The sequence below is a fragment of the Nannospalax galili genome, unplaced genomic scaffold (genome assembly GCF_000622305.1).
Source record: "Nannospalax galili isolate Female #2095 unplaced genomic scaffold, S.galili_v1.0 scaffold243, whole genome shotgun sequence".
In the NCBI taxonomy this organism is placed as follows: domain Eukaryota; kingdom Metazoa; phylum Chordata; class Mammalia; order Rodentia; family Spalacidae; genus Nannospalax; species Nannospalax galili.
In genome coordinates, this window is record NW_008353490.1 from 6,806,355 (window position 1) to 6,812,060 (window position 5,706).

A 5,706-nucleotide genomic window follows, 5' to 3' on the forward strand; every position below is an offset into this window, starting at 1 on the left:
GCTTCTGAGTATGTGGTATTTATATCTGGGTTCTGCGGAGGACAATAGGGCATATATCATATTGCGCATTTCCTTGTTACATAGATGTATCATGAGTGAAGGGCAGAGAGTCTGACAGAAAGAGAAGAGACTGATTCAGAGAACTGACCAGCCTATTTGTGGGGCTGGAAGGTCTGCAGTTACCAGGGTGTGTCCATAGGCTGGAAACCCATGAGAGAGCTGACTCTCTAGCCTTGAGCCTGTATCTCACAGGGCAGCAGATAGGAAACTGAGGCAGGACCTCTGCACTGCACTCTTCATGAGTCCATCATCTCTGAAGGTCTCTAATATCTGCTCTTATGGCCTTCAGCTGATTGGACAAGACCGACCCACATTTCAGAGGACAGTCTGCCTTATTTTAAATGCCAGTTGCAAGTAAAACTATCCCTTCACAATACCATCTACGCTGACATCGGAGTTAACAACTCTGCACAAAAGAACAGACACGTTGTTGGACAAATTTGAAAAATTTTTTTTTTTCTTTTTGAGACAGGGTCTTCCTGTATCCCCAGCAGACCTGGAACTCACTAAGTAAACCATGCTGGCTTTGATCTTACAGAGATCCACCTGCCTCTACCTCCTGAGTGCTAGGATTAAAGGTGTATGCCATCATGCCCAGCTTAAAAAAATTTTTTTTGAGACAAGATCTTGCCTAAGTTGATTGACATTCTCAATCTTCCTGCGTCTGCCTCCCAAGTATGAGGTTACAGACATGTGCCACCATGCTTGGCAATGCATAATAAATCGTTACAAATTATAGAGGCAGCTTTTAAAAACCTTGCAAACACTACTAGACACTCAGTGGGTCTAAAGGAGCAGCCTCCTCACAGAGCAGCCCAGTCCCTATAATAGACAGTTCAGTAGAAAAGGGAATATGTATGTGCCCATGTGTGCAGACAGTGGTTTAACCTAGCCCACCTTAATCTTGCTTGGGGCACACACTAAAGCCATAGTCTGGGTATTCTCTGGGGATAAAATGTCCACTGCTGTTGTTTCTACTTTAACTGTCTGGTGTAAAGACCTTATATATATAGAAACTTTCTGAGTAATGAATATCATAATACATTTCCCTGCTCAAGAAAATCCTACCCCCAAAATCAGAGTTCGGGCTGGGGAGATGGCTCAGTGGGTAAGAGCACTAGCTGTACAAATATGAGGGTCTGAGTTCAGATCCCCAGCATCTGTATAAAAAGTTAGGCATTATCACATGGGCCAGTAACCACAGAGCTGGAGAGATAGAAAAAGGAGGATCACTGGGGCTCACTGGCTGGCCAGCCTTGCTGGAAGAAAACAGTAAGCTTCAGGTTCAGATCCTGTCTGATTACAGGGTGTAAGGTGGAGAGTGACAGAGAAGGGCACCCAATGGCCTCACACACCCCCGCACATGCACACTCATATGTGTACACACATGCATATACCACAATATTTTTATTTATTTATTTATTTAGTTAGTTATTTACTTACTTATTTTTGAGCCTGAGCGGGTTATTTTATTGTGTGCCTCAGTGCATGGTTGCTCCACACAGGGACTCCTGAAGGTGTTTCATGTAGCACCTGGCTGGTTATGCTTTGTGTGGTGGGCATTTCACATGGGATCACACAGGTAGGTTTTGAATGTAGGGCCCCAGCAGGTAGGTGTTTCATATGCTACTGTGGGAGGTGTTTGGTGTGATTCCATGGCAGACAGTTATTTTCCTTCGTTCTTGTGGGCCGATATTTCCATGATGCTGTGTCTTGCAAGTATGTCACAAGGGCAGGTGTTTTAAGAATATGGAACTCTTCACAAATTTGCGTGTCAACCTTGCACAGGGGCCATGCTGATCTTCTGTTGTTCCTATTTTAGTGTATGTGCTACCAAAGAGAACACCACAATATTTTTTTTAAAAGTCAGAGTCGGGGCAGGTATGTGGCTGGCTGGAAAGAGGCCATGGGTTCCATCCACAGCACTCAGGAAAAATATCAGAGCTGGTTCACTGTCTCCCAAAAAACTGCTTTTAGGAAATTATCAAAACAAACTGAAAATGAACCCTGAAATACCCCAAACCAAAGAATTTTTCAGATCTAACCAAAATGTTTTATCTTTAAATTGTGCTAAAGTATTCACCAGCCACTGTACAAATCAGCTGGACTTTTAAACCAGTTCTACAAGACTTTGACACCTTTGGAAGTATGTTCTGGTCTGGAGATAGGATTCCACCCAGATAAGCCCTGGCTTGCTAAAAGAAGGCTTAGGCCCAATGCCTCATCCATTAAGACAGAATTCCACAAGGGGAATCAGCACCCAGGTCTACATGGATGCTGATTGCTGAAAGGGCCCCACTGCTTCCTCAGAGGCTCTGTACATAATGCAAATAGCTGCCCATCAAGATAAGAGGGCCATTCTGGCAATGCATGATTAGAAAGCAGGCCCAGCCCTTCTCAGGACCCACAGGTCGGAAAACAGAACCTGTCTGGGACCAGCAAAGCCATTAGCAGTGGGCACAGAGCTCAAGAAGTGCTTCTGTGAGGTGTTCTGAAACCAGTCAGTGTGGGAAGGCAGCAAGAATGCAATGCTTCCTTTCCATGGGGCTTAGCATCCTACACTGGGCACATTTTCCAGGCTAGACCTCTTTGTTCTGCTGCTGGATCTGACAGGTGACTCCCCAGGACGTGGGAAGTCGCACTCCTGAGGCAAGTCATGACCCACTGTGAGTCAACCCCTATCCAGAACTTGGAGTTGTTTCCACACCTGTAACCCCAAGCAGTTAAGCCTTTTCCAACAGGTTTTCAGCCCCTGATTGGCCAACTAAATTCTGAAATCTGTAGCATTTACTGAAATCATGAGTGGAAAGCAGAGCTCTGTCTCTTACCTCAGTAGCCAGTGGGTCCCTGGTGGGCTTTCTCCCCCTCTGCCTCTCTCCATTCCTGCCCACGTGCATGCACAATCCCCTTCTCTGTGGTCACCAGTTTCTAGATCCAAAAGCTAAACTTGTTCCCAACTATTTATGAGCCTGTTGATGCAAAACACAGTTCTCATCTCAAAGGAGATAAAGGATTGCTTATTCTGAGCCAAATGAGTGACCATGATCCAGAACAGGGACTCAAGTTGCCCTGAATAGCATGTTCTGCTATGGAAGTTGTTCATAAGCTTTTATAATCACAGAACAAAAGAGTCATAAATCAAGGCATTTAGCAAATTCATTGGTGGGAACATCAGATAGGAGGGTTACAGCCAAGCACAGAAATCTCTGCTAAAGGTCTTAGATGCTATCTGATGACACTTTTGGCTTTGGAGTAGGTGGAAGCTACTGGTCTGTTAATATATTTCAAAGGTTTTACCTGATAGTCAAAAGGATGTTAGGTCAGTTACAAAGGTAGCTCTTGAATGACAATTTAGGGGACTAAAGATGGCCCAGGATAATTTGACTCTGGATATGAGACATTCCAACTGTCCACAATCATGAAGCTATAGTCAATCAGTCAGTCTTATAAAATGTTTAACATAGATGTGGCTTTGGGGGAGAATTTCAATGCACAAGTCAAACTGTGCCCCTTTACTTGTGGCTCACCCAGCTGTGTGTGGAGATGGGAAAGTAGGGTAAAATAAAAAAGAGAATCTTCATGTCTCACAGGCATATGATACCATAGTTTAGACTGAGTGATGGGAGGACACACATACACACACACACAGAGCAATGAGAGAACAAAGTAAGAGATAATCATTACATGCTAAATTGTGTGGCTCAGCTGAAACATGTTTTAAGGAGTTCAAAAAGAAAAAAAAAATCAAAACAAACCACCACAAGAGCAAAATAAAACCCAAGCCGAATATGGGCTAAATTTGAGATGATTTCCTTATCAGCATATCGATCCATTTTTAAAGACAAATAACAAATTGGAAAGAAACATTCATTCAAGGGCTTCTCGTTAGAAGGGGCTATTCTAGGGAGGTGGATGGAATGTGAACAGTTATGTGCACAGTCACTGCTAATTTGAGTCCGATCCCAGCTCCAGGAAAATAAATCCTTCCGCTGTTGCATTCGTTTACATGCTGCAGCAGGACGGAGCTGGGGAGGTGTTTCTGCTCTCTCCAGGCCCCAGCCTGCCTTTGTTTCATTGGCTCTTCAAGCATACTAATGCCTCTCTAACGGTATTAAAGAAATCTGTTGGGCCTCTTAGGAAGCTGCGCAACAACCGTCTTAAAATAGCAGCGCTTCTGGCCAGCTTCCTCACACTCACAGGGCGAGTCCTTCCCCACCAGTGCGGTGCTCAGAAGGCCAGGCAGATCCCAAGCAAGGCTGGCTCTGCAGAACTCCCCTGTGCTAGGGGAAGAGGAGCCAGAACAATCCAGGCTCTGACACCGCAGTGGGGAGAAGTAGCCACTGGCCAGTGTTGCCCCTTCAGGGGGCAACCAGTTAGTGAGCTTCCAGACAGAATCCTTTCCTCCAGTGTTGCATAGTTCTCTGTGCTGGTCCCCAATTTAGATTGAGTAAGCAGGTGCTTAACTCCACTTCCCATTTGTGTGTGTGTGTGTGTGTGTGTGTGTGTGTGTGATGTTGGGTGTTTTTCTCAATCGTTCTCCACCTTGCTTTTTAAAAAAATTTTTTTTCTCATATTTTATTTATTATTTTTATTTTATGTGTATGCGTGTATTGCCTGCATGTAGGTAAGTGTACCCAGGTCGTGCAATGCCCGCGGAGGTCAGAAGAGGCTGTTGGATCCCCTGGGACTGGAGTTACGGACAGTTGTTAGCTGCCATGTGGGTGCTGGGATTCAAACCCAGGTCTTCTGCAAGAACAGCCAGTGTTCTTAACCACTGAGCCATCGCTCCAGTCCCCCCCCACCTTGCTTTTTTTAAAGAATTTTTTGTGTGTGGTGGTGTGGTGGTGCAGTCCTTTAATCCTAGCACTTGCAATGCAGAGGCAGCCTGGTCTACATAGCAAGTTCCAGTCTAGCTGGGGCCACAGGAAGACCCTATCTCAGAAAGACCAAAAAAAAAAAAAGAATCTTTTTAAGAACTTCATACATGAGTATTATGAGTATCATATTTGTATTTCTACCCCTCCTAGTCCCCCTCCACATTCCCTCTCAATTTCTTGTCCTGCTCTTTATTAGTGCTACATAGACATAAATACATGCATTCATAAATATGCATATAAATATTGCATTGAGTCTATTTAGTGGTGCCCCTATGTACATGTTAGGGTTAACCACTTGGGATTAGATAATGTATCAGGGAGCTAGTCCCTGGAGAAAACGGATTCTCCCTCCTTCAACATCCATTGATTACCTGTACCTCTTCTTCTAGAAGTGGGACCCTGTGAAATGTCCCCCATCCACACTGGAATGTCAACTGGTTTTGTCTTCGTGCAGATTTTGTTAGGCTAGCACACTGTGAAGATTTCCTGGGTGCAGCTTCCCTTTCACGTCTAGACTGCATTATCTAGCAGCTGGTTTCTTGTTCCTCTGGCTCTTACACTCTTTCTGCCCCCACTTCCACCATGTTCCCTGAGCCTTAGGTATAGAGGTTGCATTGTAGATGTATCACTTAGAGTTGGGCACCTCACAGTCACTTATTCTCTGCATTTTGACCAGTTGTGGAACTTTGTAATAGTCTCCTGTGTTGCAAAAGAAGCTTCTTTGATGGTGGTGAGAATGACACTTGTCTGTGAATTTAAGGATAAGCAT

At 44.5% G+C, this 5,706-nt stretch overlaps 1 non-coding gene across 1 annotated transcript; it reads right to left on the bottom strand.

Annotated features, from left to right (window-relative positions):
• Window positions 1–1,803: 1,803 nt before the first annotated feature.
• On the bottom strand, window positions 1,804–1,906 carry LOC115067288. The gene has a single exon (XR_003846704.1). It is a non-coding gene; the product is annotated as a U6 spliceosomal RNA (small nuclear RNA).
• Between the last annotated feature and the right edge of the window lie 3,800 nt (window positions 1,907–5,706).